The following is a 20977-nucleotide window of genomic DNA, read 5'->3' as shown; positions in this document are numbered from 1 at the left end:
CAATCAATTTTCCTTAACTTCTCAAACTTCAAACACATTTTGCATTAAACTCAAGGGAGTTTCAATCTTGGATGGCCAAAACAAAATCACACACAATAACATGTACAAAGCTTAGCAAAGAGTAACTTGTGTAGTGTGTGCAACTAGTAAAAGCTTGAGATACATGTTAGATGATACATAAATAGAAATCAAGCACAATTTCTACAAAATTCATCACATAAATTTGAAAAAGACTAGCACCTAAAGAGTTACATCATATAACTCTCACATCTCCTAGAAAACAAGCTTGCAATCATGTAAGTTTCTTGATTTGCCTCATAATGTACACACCAATTTTATTTAATCAGAAACTTATTAATAATAGCCAGAATAATGTACATATCAATTTTATTTGATTGAATTCATTATAGTCCAATAATCTACACACCAATTTTATTATTTAAACCGAGGCTACACCTTATATTCCTTTTGTGCATGTGCTACACTTTCTCGAGCACTTAAATCATATGATATGCACTAAGGTGTTCATGATTGGCTAGTAAACAGTGGTGAGATGGTTATTTATGTCTTTCTCAATAAGATCAAGTCCCATGTGACTTCAAGATCAAGACAAAGTGATCAAAAACTATAAACACCTTCCCACACAACATGCACTACAAAACTCAAACTAGTAAAGTGCAATAAATAAGCTCATCAAAGCTAAACAAGGTACATAAACATGTTATGTAAAGATATAATTGGCCAACCTTGATTTCAAATCCAAGAAAAATAATGCAAAACACATTTTGCTTCCATTTTATTTTGTTTGTTTTTTTTTTTTTTTTTTAAAAGAAATAAAAAGAAATAAAAAAAAAAAAAACAACCTAGAATGAAATCCATGAATGTTATGCAATGCAAATCCTAGAAAAACAAAGAGAACAAAAACAACAAAGAAGAATGGTCACAAAGAGTAGACTGAAGAAGCACAAGGACCATGTCAAAAAGACTCAATTAGATCGAGCCTTTTGCAACTTTTTAGATGCAACTCTAGCATTGGAGTTATTATTCACATTAGAATTTTGAGCAACTCCAGTATTGGAATAAAGGTTTAAAACCTTTACTAATTCACCAATAAGTACTATAGGATCTTGTGCTTGAGGCACAGGTATTTTTGGTTTATTTGCTCGCTTAGCAGCTTGCAATTTGAAATAGTTTGGACGAATGTACCCAGACTTTCTGCAAAAATGACAAACCCATGCAAGTCTATCATGCAGCTTGCCCTTAGAAGGGTTAAGAGTCTTAGGTTTAGTTTCTTAAAGATCAACCCTAATTTTCCTAGGAGGTATGACTTCTACAGGTTTGACAACCTCACTCACAAGAGGCTCAGAAGAAGGAACAAAGTTTGTGGAATGAGTTTCAGGCACAGAGATGCTTTCTACAAAACCTAAGCCAGTTTTGTCTGAAGGAGACTTTTGAACACTCAGCATATGATCAATTTTGGAGCTTGCAGACCTATTTGTTTGTACTCTAGCAATAGATAATTCAAGTTCCAAATTCTTAACTTTGTCAAGTAAAAGCATGTTCTCAGTCTTCATATTATTCAACAATTCATTAGCATCAAACAGTTTCACAAGCAAATTTTTCTTATCAAGTTCAAGAGATGCAATTTTCTTTAAGCCTAGATCAACACTCATAGCATCCTTTGTAGCAACCTTGCAAAGTTTATTATAGGCTTCTTGCAAATTTGCATCCTCAAAAAGTTCCCCATCAGAAGGGTTCTCCTCAACAGCAACACTTTCATCAACTACAGCGGTAGCAGTGAAAGCAATGAAGTTTCCATCCTCATCACTACCAGACTCATTGTCAGAAACTTCATCATCACTAAGGGTTACAACCATAGTCTTACCCTTAGACCTCAAGAATGTAGGACATTCTAATTTCACATTACCATATCCTTGACACCCAAAACACTGTTGACCCATAGAATTGTTAGAAGGTTAACCTACTTTCTCTTTAGGTTTTTCAGTATTATTAACCTTAGTGGGATCATTCTTCCTAAAATTTCTAGGTTCAGTACTGTTCTTACCTCTCGCCCTTCTATTGTTGTTCCTAAGAAAATTTCTAAAGTTCTTGGCAAGATAGGTAATCCCTGTAGCAGAGAGCTCATCATCAAATCCACTCACATCAACATCATCAACAGACTTAAGAGCCATTGATTTGGATTTGCTAGTCTTAGGTAGGTCCAACTCATAGGACTGAAGAGATCCTACAAGTTCATCAACAAGGATGGAGTCCACATCCTTACTTTCAATGATGGCAGTCACCTTGGGTCTAAAATCCTCAGTCAAAGATTTAAGAATCTTCCTAACAATTTTAGGTTCATCATAGATTTCACCCAAATTATATGCAAAATTAACTATATCATTAAGCTTAGCATAGAATTCATCAAAAGATTCATCATCAGACATCCTAATGCTTTCAAATCTAGTTGTTAATTGCTGCAAATTATTGATTTTAACTGCCTTTGTACCTTCATGCACAGTTTGGAGGATATTCCAAGCAGTATAAGCAACCTCAATATTAGAGATTCTCTTAAATTCCTCTATAGAAACAGCATTAAAGATAGCATTCATAGCATTGCTATTAAAAGTGGTTGTTTCTTTCTGAGAAGTTTGCCACACACTAACAGGAGTAGTGGGCTTCTCCCATCCATATTCAACGGAGTTCTAGACTCTCTCATTAATAGATTTCAGGAAAGCTTTCATCCTTACTTTCTAATAAGCATAATTAATCCCATCAAAGTGAGGTAGAATAACGAGTGACCATGTTCCATGACAACAAGGGTCAAGGATCACCTCTTAGATCAAAGGATCTAAACACTAGAGCTAACCCGCTCTGATACCACTTGTACGTTTTTAGACCCCTTAAACACAACTAGATTAACCTAGTTATTTAGACAAGTGATTAACTTAGGTAAATTATGCAGATCTAGGTTAACACATATAAATCATATCATTGACAAGTGCGGAAAATAAAGAACATAACGATATGATAACCTAGGAAAACCAAACCAGTAAAAAACCTAGGGAGGATTTAACCTAGCTATCCTTAAAGTAAAATAAATCCACTATGAAAGAATTGAAGTTTACAAAATAGCGACTTTGACCACTAACATTGTATTGCTATCTCGAATAGGAAACTTACTACCACGATCACGTGACAGCTTCGAGTCCACGGACTACTTCTTTCTTGGATTCACAGCAAGTACAAGCACTCCCACTTGTGTATCTTTAAGTTCTTAAAAGTAGTAACTAAATTGATCACCAAACTCTTGACATCACTCTTGAGATTGGAAACCCTAAGTGTGTATGAAGGCAAGTACCTTTAGATCTCACAAGAGATTCACACACACAACATAAAAGAGCAACCTTAAAACGTGGTTAGGGTTTTTCCTTTTATACATAAGGCAAAACATAAAACCCTACACATCAAACGGGCTTGGGCTGAGTTGGAAAATTCTACAGAAAAAAAAAATCTGCACGAGCTTCGATCGATCGAGTCTAATTCTCGATTGATCGAGCCAGACAGATTTACACAATAAATCCTGCAGTACACTCGATTCCAACTTTACACGTAAACATACTTTGAGCAAGTCTAAAATAAGACTAAACGTTTTGATCATTGTTTGCCAACATTACAAATTGAAGTTCTAATACATTTAAACCTAAAGTCTTAGAACCCAACAAAACCATGTTCGTAAGAGTCCGAATTGGTATCTAATAATGGTTAGCATAGAGTTCAAAGACAAAAACAGTAGTTAATATAGGTGTTAGCTCAGCAAGTATTTTACAAAAGAAAAAGAAAAACTAACCAAAAAAAGGGTCCCAGAAAAGGGGGCTGCTACCAAAGCTGTGTCCACAAGTATTTAGCACATCAATCGTAAGCAAGCAGAAGTCCAACTGATAGGGGTATAATAAACTTCATTTGTACTGTTGATCATGCTTTTTTTCTTTCTTCTGGAGTATATTCTTATTATTTTATGTGTTGTTATGTTCTTTTACCCAAATTTACTCTGTGTGTGTATAGATTGAGGCCTAGCTACCTCGAATTAGCCATAGATTTTTCTCTGTTCTCCTGCTTTCTTCTGTGTGTTTTTTATGTTTCTTTTGTTGATTTCTTTTTCAATATAGGAGGCTCTATTTTTTTTTTTTTTTTTTGAATAAAAAACATTTGAGTTTTCAGTTGAGGAAGGTGGTAAGGAGAAAAAGGAGGTCAAGAAGAAAGATGGGAAGGATTCTCAATCCTCTCAAGGAATCATGTGCTATGAATGCAATGGTCATGGATATCTCAAGAAGGAGTGTCCCAACTATTTGAGAGGGAAGGGTGAAGTGTATGCCACTACTCTTAGTGACACAGACTCCTCTAATTCAGACTCAGAAGAAAGTTGTGACGGAGAAGGAAACTACTCCGCATTTATAACCATTGTTCCCGTGCATCCTTCGGATGATTTGAGTGTGTTAGTGGAAAAGCTTGGTGAGCACACCAAAGTGGAGTCAATGGGGATTGTAGAGTAATCTGATGATGAGGAAGATGAAAGAACAATGGGATTGCAAGAATCCTAAAATACTCTCCTTGAGAAGACTGGTGAATATGCAAGAGTGGCTAGAGCAGCCAAGAAGAAAATGAAGAGAGCTGAGCAAGATTACAAAAGTCTTCTAATGCGATACAAGGAGACTAAATGTGAAGTTGAGACGCTGAATGAAGAACTAACCGAAGCCTATACAAAGATCAAGTTTCTTGAGCTTGAGGTGACTCAAGCTAATGCTAAAGTAAAGCGGGTTTCCTCCAAAAAGCTTGACAAAGTGCTTGCACATCAAAAGCCCTTTTCTGACAAAAACGGCTTAGGATACACTGGAGAAGCTAGTTCAAGCACCATTGCGTCAAAAGAGATAAAGTTTGTTAAAGCAAAGGAACCAGTGGTAACAACTTCAGCTGTTGAGAAAGTGAAGTTTAAGAAGAAGCCAAAGGTGATTGCTCAACGGGTTTCAACAAAGCCTCCAAACCCAACAGTGGCTAAACTCAAGGTGAAAAGAAAATCTCTTCCAAAGTCATAAAGGGGACTGCAAACTCAACACTTTTGTCACCATCGTGGAATCCAAGGTCACACTAGACCCAATTGCTACAAGCTTTGGGCATTAAAGAATGGCAGCTCTCAAAGGCCAAGTGGACAAAGAAATGGCAAAAGGAACCTCAAGCAATCGATTATCAACACCTTTGTATAACCTAGCAAAATAAATCTTTTCTTTATGATTCCTCTTAAAAGGAGGAATATAAACTTTGTTAGCTTTAGGCTTAAGAGGAACAGAAACAGAAATAGATCGATTATCAACAGCAAGTTTGGTATTAGACAAATTTTCAAGTTTAGCTTCAGACTCAGCTAACTTTTCTTACAAAATTTTCATCTTTTCATCTTGAGAGGAAAATTGGTTTCTTAAAAATTCTTTCTTTTTTGTAGGATTCCACCAATCTCAAAATCAATTCCTCTTTTTCAAGATTAGCCAATTTTAACTCTTCTTGAATTTCTTAGCAATTTTCAAAGATTTAGATAATTCCTTACGAAGAGTTTCACAGGCATCAAGAAGATCGATAGAGAGTGTCCTTTTTATTCAAATTAACATAGCCAAAAGAAGTAAGACATTAAAAATTATCCATAATAGCAGGGATCAAGGATCAACTCTACGTAAGACTACCTAATCAAGAGTTAACATGCTTTGATACCACTTGTTAGTTTGTTTAGACCCTTGTACACTCAGATTGTTTAACCTAATTAATTAACCAAGTTGTTACTTAGGTTTATTATTCAGATCTGGGTTAAACAAAATAAAACAATCATATCATATAAAGTGGAAAAATAAAGAAGACAAGCGATATGATGACCCAGGAAAACCAATAAAACAATCCAGTTTCAAGGTAAAAAATATGGGGATGATTTAACCTAAACAATCCACAAGGCAATAAATTAACTAAATAGAATGGAAGTTTTACAATAGATTTTTCCCTAAATCTAAATCTACCTATTGTAGTACTTACTCACATGACCATATGCAGCTCCAAATCCACGGACTCTTCTATCTAAATTTGTTGCATACAAACATCCACATTTGTTACTTTGAGATCTCACTCAAAACTTTGGGTCATCAGCAGTAGTTGATCTTGTAGTAGCAACTTCCACAGCACCGGATCTTGAGTTTCTTCAAAGAATAATACCGGTAGAAGATTTTAGAGAGCTTTAGGTACAAAAACCCTAGATCTAAAATTAGAGGCACAAGATGCACTCTTCTCTCTCTAGAAACCCCTCTAAAACGTCCCTTGGGATTTCCTTTAAATACTAGGAGAATTAGATCTAAAACCTAATCACTTAATGGGCTTAACGAGTTGTTGGGCTTTAATTAATTTCTGTAGATCTGTGTCTCGATCAGTCGAGCCTTCTTCTCGATTGGTCAAATCTGGCATGTTTCGAATTCTTGAACCTGCTTTCTTCCTTTTTCTTGTATTCTGACTTGCAGCACCTTGAGCATTATCTAATCATACCTATAGACTTAGGAATTTATATCTAGACAAGTTTATGCTCACAGTTTGCTAATTGTTCTAAACTTTTGAAGCCTAACAAATTCTTTTAAGGCTTTGGATAAGTCACAATTTTGAAGACTTCGTTTGTTTCATTGGAGGTTTTTTATTCATTTTGATAGACAAAATTAGTAATTTATATTGCAAATGAAAATTGTAATAATTCACTATGAAAATGATAATGGTTGAATTTATTTTATGAAATATTGTCATCAAGTTTTATTCTATAAATTTTAAAACTACCAATTTCCTCTCTATGCATGTGTGGTACATATCTAAATGATGATCACTGGACGTACTATAACCCCCCCCCCCGGCCAAAAAAAAAAATTTGGAAAAAAAAATTAAGAGTATATATTATATATATATATATATATATATAGGTTACAAATTTGAACAATTTTGCACATAAAAAATTAAACTTACCCCCCCCCCCCAACAAAATCTTTGACCCCTTTAAACAAAATGAAAAAAAGCCTAAGAAACATATACAAATCTAAAATACCAAACAAAACAAATTAATAGACCCAAAAAATTAGCCCAACAACAAAGGCTAATAAAAAACTAAAGAAATTTAAGCACAATCAGCCATTTTACCAAAACATTAGCCCAACCCTTAAAAATTTTGAAACAAAACCAATCTGATCTCAAATCATTCCATCAAATTTCCCCCAAATGAAAAATCTCTAACCTAGAGAGAGACACTAGTATTGAGACGCGAGGCAGAAGGAGTGAAGACTAAGACCAAAATGCAATAGTACCGCACGGCACGTCGGTACCAAATCTGCTTCTGAGAGAGACCAAATCCCTCTCTCATCTTTGCTAAGGCGGAGGCAGAGCATATTTTCTCTTCTTCTCTCTCTGTAACTCTCTTTTACTATTTGGAGTTTGTACCCATGTACTGGGTGTTTTTTTTTATATATATATTTTTTATGAACTACCCATGCGCTGATTGGGTGATTTTGATATATGCCCTGATCGGGTGATTTTGTCTTTTTGTTTTCATATAATATGCCTATATGAATAAAGGAGCAACAATATCAATAAAAAATGTTTTTTACCATCTATAATTCCTTCTATACAAAACTATGTCAAATATAGATTTTTTAACTGAGAGTAACAAATGATACAATATAGATAAATAATTAATGGTTGTGCTTGACTTTTAGTATATATATATATATATATATATATATTTTTTTTTTTTTTAAAGTTGAGATGGTTTGAAATTTTAATAGTTAGTTGTTGATATTTAATAAAGTTGGTTGATTGTAGTGTTGTGCTATGCATGGTATAATTTTTTACGAACAATTTTATGTTAAGGAACAATTTTATGTATGAATTCAACTATAAATGATTTTTTTTTTTTTTATACAAGATAGAATTTCTACTCTAGCCTAATCTAAGTGTATATGTGTGTAAAGCTCCCTTCTGGAGACTTGAATCCCAGTCCTTGCCCCCCACACCCCACAAGCATTTATACCTGTAGAGTGACCACTGCACCAAGGGTGGGCGGTGGCAATTATAAATGATTTCTAAGATTTAAAAAACCATTGAGTCCCCTTTTCATAGATGATTACGTTGTTAATACTTAATACTAAATGGATGTTATTTGGAGTTTTATAATTTTTTTTTTTTTTTTTTTTTTACTTCAACCCCTAACTTGAACTCTTGGCTTTGTCCCTGAGTGCTAGAATTCATTTTCATATCTTCTCGCCCGACTTATGCCATCACATACATTGAACTAGAATCTAGCACGTATCTAATAAGAATAAGATAACTGGAAGGTCTCTTTCTGTAGAGAATCTAGAGAAAATAGGTCAGTCTCCCACTTAGGCGGCGTTACTTCTATCACTTTTATCATAGTTGTAAAAATCGCATGCAATGTTTTCATCTGACCTATTCTCTAGAGAGAATAGGTCAAATCCCCCATGCAACATGACTCCACAGCCACACACATTTTGGATTAATATCACCCGTCACTTTTATCCGACTTATGCCATCACATACATTGAACTAGAATCTAGCACGTTTCTAATAAGAATAAGATAACTAGAAGGTCTCTTTCTGTAGAGAATCTAGAGAGAATAGGTCAGTCTCCCACATGGGCGGCGTTACTTCTATCACTTTTATCATAGTTGTAAAAATCGCATGCAATGTTTTCATTTGACCTATTCTCTAGAGAATAGGTCAAATCCCCCATGCAACATGACTCCACAGCCACACACATTTTGGATTAATATCACCCATCACTATTATTGGCTTCTTTTGTGAAAATCAATTCTTTCTTTAAAATTTCCTTGAAGTAAGCCTCACAAAATGTACCTTTCACATGGATTTTTCTGGAAAGCACATGTCGGTATGGCAGGGGGAGATAACGAGGCCTCCATTTGGATATAACATCTCTCAAGGTAATTTAGAAACACACAAAAAAAAAAAAAAAAAAAAAAAAAAAAAAAAAAAAAAAAAAATTTGGATATTTAAACGGAATAAATTCATCTCCAATTCACCTAAAATGGAAAGACTAGATTTAGGTAAAGAGTTTATTTGTTGGATTTGACAGTGTACATACTACCATAATATAGTTAATAATTATTGCGTTGGTCATTGCAAGAGTTTTCAATATTTTCAAGGATGAGAGGGGGAAATTCAAGGCATGCCTTTTTGAGGAAACGAAGGGTATACTATCCTTGTATGAAGCATCATTCCTTTTGACAGAAAGTGAGAATGTGTTGGAGGAATTGAGAAATTTCGCAACCAAGCACCTCCAAGAATATGTCAAGCATAACAGAGATAAAACTCTTTTTGCTATGGTGATCACTTATGCCTTGGAGCTTCCATTGCATTGGAGAATAATAAAGTTTGAAACAAGGTGGTTTATTGATATATATAGGAGTAGAGAAGACATGAACCCTATCTTACTTAAGCTTGCAGAAATGGATTTCAACATGGTGCAAGCAGTCCACCAAGAAGATCTAAAGCAAGTGTCAAGGTTAAAAACGCTTATTATTTCTCACATTAAGTTGAGCTTCATCTGACATATAATCAATACGTTAATTACTTAGTTATTGACAACCCTTAAGGACTATATAGATTCTCTATTGAACTATTGAAGTGTACCATGATGAATGCTAAAATTTAAATCAAATCTCATGGCAACATAAAACAAATAATCAAGTTTATTATAGCCTAAATTTTAACTTTAGAAAATTGATATTTTCTTGTTTTATCCATAAAAAGGTGGTGGAAGAACACTAAGCTTGGAGAAAATTTGATATTTGCAAGGGATAGGCTAATGGAGCTTTTCTTCTAGTCAATGGGTATGATAGATCAACCTCAGTTTGGGTGTTGTAGGGTAAATTTAACAAAGTTGGGTTCACTGTTAACAATAGTAGATGATCTTTATGACATATATGGAACTTTGGATGAACTCAAGCTCTTCACAGATGCCATTGAGAGGTTTGTATAAATCACATTAGTGCATTACGCCTCATCCCCTTTGACATAAAAACTAAAAAATTGCTCTTTCATTTTTTTTGTGACTCTAGATGGGACATCAATGCAATGGATCGACTTCCAGATTATATGAAGATATGTTTCCTCACTATCTACAACTTTGTTAATGAAATGGCTTTTGATCCCCTTAACGAACAAGGATTCTACATCATTTGGCACTTGAAAAAAGCGGTATTGGCATGAATAGAGCTTTTGAATCTATCATTGTTTATTGTTAACATTTTCTCTTAAATACATGATGATTTTAATTCCTCTAATTCATGGTCCATTATAATTGTTTCAGTGGGCAGATTTATGTAGATCTGATTTGTTGGAGGCAAAGTGGTACTACAGTGGATATATACCAAGCCTTGAAGAATACCTTGAGAATGCATGGATTACAATAACAACACCGGTTATACTAATGCATGCTTACTTTATGGTCACCAATCCAATAACGAAGGAAGCCTTGGATTGCTTGGAAGAGTACCCCAAAATATTCTATTGGTCATCAATGATTCTATGACTTACAGATGATCTTGGAACATCTGCAGTATGCTAATCACACTATCCTAATAGTTTCATTAAAAATGCTTTCAACTACTTCACACAAGCATAGCCTAACAATGATTTCTTTTTCTTTTTTTTCTTTTTTTCTTTGGAAACTTAGAATGAATTAAAAAGAGGTGACGTTCCAAAATCAATCCAATGTTACATGAATGAAACTGGTGCTAGTGAAAAAGACGCTTGTGAGTATGTGAAGTCTTTGATTAGTACAGCATGGAATAAGTTGAACGAAGAGAGAGTTGCGAGTTCTCCATTCTATCAAACATTTATTGAAATTGCAATGCACCTTGCAAGGATGGGTCATTTCATGTACCAATATGGAGATGGGTTGGGTGATGCAGACCGAAAAACTAAAGATACTATATTATCGTTACTTATTTAGCCCATTCCTCACTCCAAGATGTCTTCTAGCAATTCAAATACTACACCAAACTTGAACATCAATTAAGTGAAGACCTTAAACCATGATTTATGAGTATGGATTTTGGTTTTGGGGGAGTTATCTTATTTGATAAGTGGGTTAGGGCATTGTACAACGGGTGGCCGATTAAGCTTTTTCTATGGACCCCCAAAATAAAGTAGGAATTTGGTTTTCTAACATGTTGCAATTAGTAAATCCTTCTATTTTAGTTTATTTGGGTTATTTGAGTGTTTAGTTGGTTAATAAATCCTTTATTTTAGTTTATTTAGGCTATTTGAGTGTTTTGTTGGTTTATTATCTTTGTGGATATTGTGAAATTAAGTAGTTAAATTATTATGTTATCTTCTGGAAAACGTTGGTCTTAAAATATGGAGGCAAAAATATGAAGTGTTGGCTTTTAAAGTTTTAAGATAGAGGTTGAAAATTCTATTATTGCATTGAAATATCTTTGACAGGGTTAATTAATGAAAAGTACTACATCTACGATACTTTCACAACAAATCTTAAATGGCAAGTTGTTACTAGTTGTTATGGGTGGACAAAAAAAGTAATTTCAATTGTGGATTCAAATTAAAACGAATAACAACTTACCATCTATGATTTGTTGTGAAAATATTGTGGACGTAGCACTTTTCATAATGAGTTAAACTAATTTACCTATAGAAACTCCAATTTGTACCCATTAATCCTCTGATGCCGTTGATAAAATGTTATCCCATTTTCGAAATGGAAAAATCACACATGGTGAACCTAAAATAACCATGAGTCAGATTTAACTAAAAAGGTAAAAAAATAGTTGGTTTCAATGATAGATGAATGTGCATGCATAAAAACAAATATTCCTTCTAGATGGTATGAATGATTTCCAGACCAAGCCCCTTTCCACAAAGGTCTTAGCCTTTACATTTTTACTGCATGCTAGCCTTTACATTTTTATTCCATCCAGAAGGTATGAATTTGTCAATTTTCAACCTTCACTGTATGCACTTGTGCTTGTACATGTGGATCTGAGGCTTCTTAATTGGATGCACAGCATAAAGAGCAAGTTTTTTTGTTTTTTGATGGGTTTGAATGATAGCTATGGGAATATTATAGGCCAGATCTTGTTGATTGAGCCATTTCCTTCTGTTAGCAAGGTTTGTTCTTTGTTCTTGCAAGAGGAAAAGAGGAGGAGTATTGGTCATGGAGTCAATACGGTCTATCCCACTGAGGACACTGCAATGTATGTGAATCATAATAAAGGTTTTAATGATAATCAAGGCCAGAATCAAGGCTATCATGGTAATAAAGGAGGGCATTCCAAGAAGGAAAGACCTGTTTGTATTTACTGTGGACTTACTGGTCACATAGCCGACAAGTGCTATAAGCTACATGGGTATCCTCCGAGTTACAAGCACAAGGGAAACAACAAGGACATGGTTAATCAAGTTTCAATAGCCTTGCCTTCAAGAACTTTTGGGAACTTGGATGGATTTGCCTTAGCCAATCCACATTTGACCTAAAATAATGCAGTTTTTCCCAATCATGGCACTTAATCTGAAGTTGTTCTTGCACCATAGAATCCTTTTGCTGCTCAATTTGCTTCACAACAGGCTCCTGCACAGGCTTTTTTGCCTCAGTGTCCTATATCTTAGGTTCAATGTGAGCAACTTCTTAACTTTCTAAAAGAAGTTTTAGCTTCGGGTTCAGGTATTGGTACTCAATCTGCTCATCAAGTTGCTACTGTTATGGCACCTGCACCTCTTATACAATTAGTTTTAACTCCTACCTCAGCTTCATCTTCCAATTCCAATTCCTCTAACTTCTCAGGTAATCCATATTGGATTCCACCAACTATGTCACACTCTGTTTTCTCTGCTCATGTTATTGATAGGCATGTTTTTTAGTCTAATGATTGGATCTTAGACACTGGTGCTACTGACCATATGGTCCATTCAATATCTCAGCTTACCACTATCACTTCTATTGTGCAATCTTGAGTTTTCTTGCCGAATGGGGAACAGGCCTTAGTTACACACATAGGCACTGTGCAAGTTTCTCCCACTTTAACACTCACTGATGTCTTGTGTGTCCTTACTTTCAGTTTTAATCTCATATATGTAAGCAAGCTTACAAAGAATTTTTCATGTTGCCTTATTTTTCTTGGAAATTGGTGTTTTATCCAGGACCTTACTCAATGGAGCACGATTGGTCTAGGTAAAGAATGTAGAGGGCTATATCTGTTGCAAGCTCCTACTTCTCATACTGCATTGGCTGCATCTGCTGGTCATTCTTCTTCAAATTTATGGCACAGTAGATTACAGCATCCTTCTTTTTCAAAGCTTGTTTTGTTAAATAAACTTGTAGATTCTAAAGTTTCAAATAAATCAGATTGTTGTGGAGTCTATCACGTTTCCAAGCAAAAAAGGTTACCCTTTTCTTCTAGTAGTCATGTCTCTACTCAGCCTTTTGAACTTGTCCATTGTGATCTATGGGGTCCTTTCGCTACTTGTATTATTGAGGGATTCAAGCATTTTTTTGACCATTGTAGATTACTTCTCTCGTTGTACTTGGGTTTATCTTCTCAAGAATAAATCTGATACTCAATTTCTAATTCCTGATTTTGTTAATATGGTTCATACTCAATTTGATGCTACCATTAAAACTATTAGAAGTGATAATGGCACAGAATTTTACTTAAAGGAATTCTTTCATTCCAATGGCATCTTGCATCAGTTGTCATGTGTTGATACTCCTCAACAAAATGCCATTGTTGAGAGGAAGCATCAACACATTCTCAATGTTGCAAAAGCACTGAAATCTCAGTCTCAAGTGCCTTTATGCCTAAGGGGTGATTGCATCCTTACTACTGTATACCTCATCAATAGAATTTCCTCAAAATCTTTAGGGAATAAGAGCCCTTATGAACTCCTTTTTAATTCTCCACCTCCATATAATCATCTTAAATGTTTTGGCTATTTGTGCTTCATTTCCACACTATCACTTAATAGGCAAAAATTTGCACCTAGGGCCAAAAAATGTGTTTTCTTAGGCTATCCTCATGGCATTAAAGGTTATAAGGTGTTAGACCTTGAATCCAATTCTATTCACATTTCAAGGGATATCACCTTTTATGAGCATATTTTTCCATATGCTACATCATATCATCCTCCCAATTCATATCTTGAATATTTTGTGTTTCCTCACTATGTTTCAGATGCCTCTAGTAATACTGATCCTTTTTTTGTTTCACCATCTAGTATTCCTCATATGGTTGAATCAAGTTTGGTTCCTTCCCAACCTAATCCAATCATTGATTCCAATAAGTTTCTCAACCTATACCTGATGTCCAAGCAGAACCTGTTTTGGATTCTGCAGATCCTATTTCTACTTCTCCTTTACCTCTTTCTACTCAAATTGAACCTATACCTGTTACTTCCATTCCTGACTTACCTGTGTTAAGAAGGTCCACTAGATCTCATCATCCACCTGATTACCTTTTTGATTACTCTTGTAAGGTAATTAGTACCAAACCTACTTCTGGTTTGCCCTATGACATTTCAAATGTTATGAGTTACTCTCATCTTGGACCTCAGTATTTTTCTTTTGTCATGGTTGTTAATACCACTCCATCAGAACCTGCTTCCTTTTCTCAGGCAGTTCAGTTTCCTGAATGGAAGGCTACCATGGACAAAGAAATTAAAGCCTTGAAGCTCAATAATACTTGGACACTAACTTCTGTACCTGCAGGCAAGTCTCCTATTGGATGTAAGTTGGTTTACAGAGTTGAGTATCACTCAGATTGATACATGCCAAGTCTGTTTAAGCTCCAAGGCTCCTATTCAATAATAGTTGTTGTAAGGTTTAATTTAATCAACCATCTTGTTGGCTTTATTCCGTGCCAAATTTGTTTGTATTTCAGCAATTAGTAACCCTGTATTTAGGTGGGATTATTGTAAAGGTAGTGAGTGAGATAGTGTGATGAAATGCTCAAGAGTGTGCAAGAAAAACAGAGACTCGCGACTGGATCTCGCAATGCCTTGCGGCTGTAAGCCGCCAGAAGCAACACACGTGCCAGGCATACCAGAAATTGAAGCGTCATGCTAGCTGAAGCACTACAGGACAAAATAGGACAACTGGCCGTTCAGTTATCTTGCGGCTGGATCTCGCGACTCAATGAAGCCGCGAGCCAACCCTGTTTTGAAAAATCTGGCTCTTCACATTCCATTCTTACCCCAGTATAAATAACCCTTATACCCACGAAAGAAAGAGAGCTTCTAGAGAGAATTTTGATAGAGAAACCCTTGAGTAAAACAAGATTGATTCATCCACAATCTTCACATAAGAGACTCTTCAAATTCCTCTACTATTTTCCTCTCCATTGTTAAATCCTTGAAAGGCCTTTTACCAAAATCTTTTCTCACCATATCCATTACTGTGAGAGGGTTTTTTGGTGTTCTGGGAAGCAGTTAGGAAGGAACCAACTTGACATTGGTAGATGCTATGGTCAAGTAGCGGAATCCAGGAAGCTAGAAAAGAAATAGGTTCGGCGCAACCTCGTTGGAGCAAGAAGTTTGGAGGGCTTAGGTACACTGGGTAGATTAGGCTTGGAGGGTCTATTACTGTTCATGTATCCCAACTACATTTTCTAGTGGATTACTTACCGCTTGGAGGCCGGCGGAGAGGTTTTACGCCAAGGGCTTCAGTTTCCTCTTCGATAACACATCGTTGTATTGTCCTTGTGTTTGCATCTTTCTTCCCTTAATCTTTGCCTTTTATTTTCTGCTGTGGATGTGATTTTAATTGGTTTAGATTGTTTACCAATTCTGTTTATAGCTTATGTTCATTTTCTACACACTAGTTGTTTGTCATAAAGCTTGAGTTGGTTATTTTGTAATTGGGGGTCTAAACGTTCAAGGGTATTTTATACATTATTTGAACTTTCACTTGCCAAGTCTGTTTCAGTCATGTAAAGTTGTGATTTACAAATATGTATTTTGTTGGCTTTTATTCCATGCCAAATTTGATTGTAATTATATTCAATCTTTTGTACCCTGTATTTGTTATGGGATTTGATTGTAAGGGTTGTGTGTTAGAGAGAGAGTGTGAAGACTCAAGCAATTAAAGCCAGAAGAGTTTTCGTGGGTATCTCGCAACTAAACATCCCGCGAAGTGAAGCATGTGCCTTGCACATGACTAGAATGTGAAGAGTCAGTACAGATGGAGACAGCTGTGTTTTGCGAGTATCTCGCGAGTAAGGCCTTCCCACGAGACACCCGCAAAACATTCTATTCTGCCAGACTGTACTATCTGATACACACTATCTGTACCCACACTATATGTACCCATATTACCCACAAATGTTAAAGAGTGCTTCTAAGAGAAAACCCTAGCATCAAACCTTGAGAGTTAGAGATTATCACACCCATATATCTCTACACATATGCTTGTGGATTTCCTCAACTCCTACCTCTCAATTTCCATACCATTGAGAGGTTGATAGCCCAAACACTTACCACACCCATTTAGAGTGTCAAGTGATGTTTTGGTGCTACTGGAAAGCATTGGAAGAAGCCAAGGATGGCAGATGCAACTTGGAGCTTCTTGTGGGATCCAGAGAGCTAGACAAGACACGATTCCGAAAAGTCTTGTTGGAGTAGGAGCTTGGAGGGCTAAGGTACAGCGGGTAGATTAGGCTTGGAGGGTCTCTTGCTAACCCATGTATCCCAACTAATTGTCTAGTGGATCGATTACCGCTTAAAGGGCGGCAGAAAGGTTTTTCGCCGAGTTCTTCGATTTCCTCTTCGATAACACATCGGCGTGTTATCTTGTGTTTGCATCTCTCTTCCCTACTCTTTTACATTCCATTTTACTGCTGTGTTGTTTTGATTATGGATTAGAGTAGCTTGTTTGTTTATCCGCTCGCATTTACACTATTCCGCACTTAGAACTAAGTTAGTGTAAAAACTATTGAGCCGTAACTTTAATTTGGGGGTCTAAACAGCTCTTGTGTTTTTAACGCATTTTCGAGCTTTCAAGTCAGAATTGTGTTGTCTTTGCCTGCTGTGAAAGGGTGATTTCTTCATCAAATGGATGTCAATATGCATTCCTCCATGGTGATTTGGTTGAAGATGTTTACATGTGTCTACCACCTGAATTTCACAGCAAGGGGGAGAATCTAGTGGGCAAATTGAATAAGAGTCTCTATGGCCTCAAGCAGGCTTCCAGGAAATGGTTTAAGAAGTTTTCAACCACCACTTTGCAAATGGGCTTCATTCAGTCCAAGTCTAATTACTCCTTTTTCACTTACACACAGGGATCTTCATTTACAGTACTTTAAGTTTATGTAAATGATATACTGTTGACTGGTAATAATCCTACCTGTGTTAATAGTCTAAAGAAATTACTTCATGACAAATTTGGGTTGAAAGACTTAGGTCTTTAAGGTATTTTTTAGGTCTTGAAGTGGCTAGAACTGATGCAGGTATCAGTTTAAACCAACGAAAGTATGTTTTGGAGATTTTGAAGGATACAGGCTTTCTTGGTTCCAAACCAGTCAAATTTCCTATGGAGCAAAATTTGAGGTTATCCAAATATGAAGGAAAACTTATTGCAGATCCTACTCAGTTTAGAAGACTCATTGGAAGACTCTTTTCTCTCACCTTGACAAGGCTAGATATTACCTATGCTGTGAATAGGTTAAGCAAATTTGTGTCACAGCCAAGAGAGCCCCATTTGCTTGCTACCAACAGGGTGCTTCAGTACATCAAAGGTTCACCAGGAAGAGTCATTTTCTTTCCTAGTAATTCTGATCTGCACATAGAGTCCTTTTGTGATGCAGATTGGGCTGGATGCCCTAACACTAGGAGGTCATTAATTGGCTATGCAGTTTTCTTGGGGGAATCATTGATTTCTTGGCAATCTAAGAAGCAAGGAGTTGTTTCAAGGTCCTCAGCTGAAGCTGAGTACAGAGCAATGGCAAGTGTGACCTATGAGATTACTTGGGTGTTACAATTACTTAAGGATTTAAAGGTAGATCATGCCAAGCCAGCTATGTTGTTTTGTGACAACCAAGCAGCCCTGCATATAGTTGCAAATCCAGTGTTCCATGAAAAAACAAAGCATGTCGAGGTAGACTATCACTTGGTGAGAGATAAGATCATGGAGGGTATGATTAAAACATTTCATGTAGCTACTAATTCTCAGGTAGCAAACATATTTACTAAGGCTCTGGGGTTTTCAGCTTTTGCAAGACTTTCAAGAAAGTTAGGTTTAAAGCATATTTTTACTCCAAGGGAATTAAAGACACAATCCTCAGTTCAAGTCTCAGAACTTAAAGTTCAGGACTTGGGGGGAGTGTTGAAACTGATTCAGCAGCACAAGAATTCAAGTTAAACGACAAAGAGGAGCAACAAACAAAGAGAAAAACGACAACGGGTAGTTTTAATGAAAGGAATAAAGTTATACAGAAAATGGCAGCGTATTGCTTAATGAAGGCACGTGGAGATCATGTACGTGGATGCAAGTCTAAATTTGTTAGAGGAAAGCACAAGTGTCACACATCCAATGGTGGAATTAGAAGTTAGTTAGATCAGGAAGTTAGTTAGGATATTTTAGCTTTTCCTGCCTCTGTTTTTGTATATATAAACGAAGAGGTTAATTATTTTGTACACTTTGACATTTTCATTTTGTGAATCAATAAGAATTCTCTCAGTTTCCAGAAACTTCATTCTTTTACAATATTCAACAAAAAAATCCCATTCAAAAACAAGAAAATAAAAACTCCTAATAATTCAAATTTGTAACTCATTCAACCTGTTCCATAAAAATAATCCATAATTTCATCTTCTCTAAACAAAATACCATCAAAAGATATATTGTAACTATGAATTCTCCTTGGTAGCTCTACCCTTCTCTTTGCAATCACAACAACTCTACTCTCTTTAGAAGTCAAATAAAACATCAAATTTTCCAATGAATTAAATTGCAGGAAATAAAGCCATCCTCTTGTAAATAGAATTTTTTTTTCCTCCGTATTCTTGAGACCTCTTATGAATTAATATTTGAATATCACATTAGACTTAGTTTTAAAATTTAGTTAAAATGGAAATTGGAAATTATGCCACCAATTATCGGTAGTAGCCAACGATCGTGCTCTTTAATAAACTCTCTGCAAAAAATTGCTTAACTTAATTTACAAATCTATATATATGGGAATAAACCAAAAGCATTTCATTACAACCAATTGACTCAACATTATATATACTTAATGCCTTCAGCAATGAGGAAAAATATTTTTAAAATACAAGTTCTAAGATGTCACATATGTTCTAAAATTGAACTACTTATCTATTATGGCTTTAGAGTAGGGTTTGTTGCGTGCCTGTGTTAGAGCCCATCCTTGTGTGTGCGTGTGTTTGTTTCTCAAAAACAAATGAGCTACTATCTTGCACCTGAGTATTTAAAATCCAATAAAGAGCTTAAATTCGTTCACAAGTTATTAATTTAATACATCACTACCAATTTAATACCTGAAAAGCCAAGTAATCCTCTCACTTTTTTTTTTTCTTGATAAGCGGATGAAAAGCCAAGTAATCTTCGATCTCATGTTATGTTATAAATACAGCACCTGGGATATTGAGCCAAGGATCTATCCTTCCTTTAACGCTATCATGAAGTTTACCAAACCCAGAAGCAGAGTACACTGGGCCAACCACGCGCATTTAGAAATCCAGAACTCCAATGAAATTGAGCCATTAGCTCGGTAAAAATTGAGGCATTCAACTGACCGAAAATAATCACCCAAGACTAAGAATTAGTAGTTGGTTCGGATTTTATTTCTGATGCTCCAACTATTTCTTCAAAAGCTTCCATGTCAACGGTCAAATCATCATCTATATCAGCCTCTACATCTGTCATCACTTCATCTCCATCTCCTACCATAGGTTCGACCCCATTTGTACCGAATTGGGGTGAGCCTCGAGTTCTTCGCTTGCTTTCTCTGGTTCATCTGGCTTTTGCACAGTTGATTGTGGATATTGATCAATAGATTTGGTTAACATAGACGTCACCAACAAATTCTACAGGCAGGACAAGATAAATTGTCCGAACAGTAAGCATCAAAAATAGTAGGAAAGTATAAATACAATTTTTAAAATTTTACTATATTGATATATTAAGCCATTTCAATTTTCAAACTTTTACCACCATTCTATAACTATTTGGAAAGCAGTGTATGCCATGACCATGTCAAACATCTCTATATTTGATGAGTGCCCATGCAAAACATAACAAAATATGGAATGGAATTTTTTTTTTCCCCTCTTAAAATAAAAAAATGAAAAGGGATAAACGATAAGAATTGTGAAATCTTACAACACGTTCGCCCTCAAATAGACACGTTATGAAGCTAGTGATTATGTCAAGAAAAACATTAAAAAATGTACTACCAATTTTACTACAAAAAATTTACTATCTGAAATGGTAATAAATATGATTGGTACCACTTCAACAGTATAATAAATATTTATTTAATTACTTTGTATTATGTTTAAATGTTGACACATCAATTTGTAAAGCTTATGTAATAAAAATAAAATCAGTAGTATCTCTAGATCACTCGTAAAGAAAACCCATAAACATAGACTGATCAATCAAAGTCTGGTGATTAGAGGAGTCTGACCCTTAGACACAAAGACAAGCACACCCAAAAAACTGAGGCCACATAATGTAGCATCAACATTCACAAAACCATATTAGAAAGCAGCATCAGAATAAGGCATACCAGCAGGACTCTTAATGCTTATATTATACGGGGTCATTACCCAATGCTGATCCCGATCCCACTAGGGTCCTAGAAGGGGTAGTTTGACTAACAGTCCCTACTCCAACATTTTTTTGCATGAAATG

At 35.6% G+C, this 20977-nt stretch overlaps 1 pseudogene; it reads left to right on the top strand.

Annotated features, from left to right (window-relative positions):
* Positions 1-8938: 8938 nt before the first annotated feature.
* Positions 8939-11116, top strand: LOC115964537 (annotated as a pseudogene).
* Positions 11117-20977: the final 9861 nt, after the last annotated feature.

Source organism: Quercus lobata, chromosome 10 (genome assembly GCF_001633185.2).
Source record: "Quercus lobata isolate SW786 chromosome 10, ValleyOak3.0 Primary Assembly, whole genome shotgun sequence".
Classification (NCBI taxonomy): Eukaryota; Viridiplantae; Streptophyta; class Magnoliopsida; order Fagales; family Fagaceae; genus Quercus; species Quercus lobata.
This window is presented reverse-complemented; position numbering and strand designations above follow the sequence as displayed.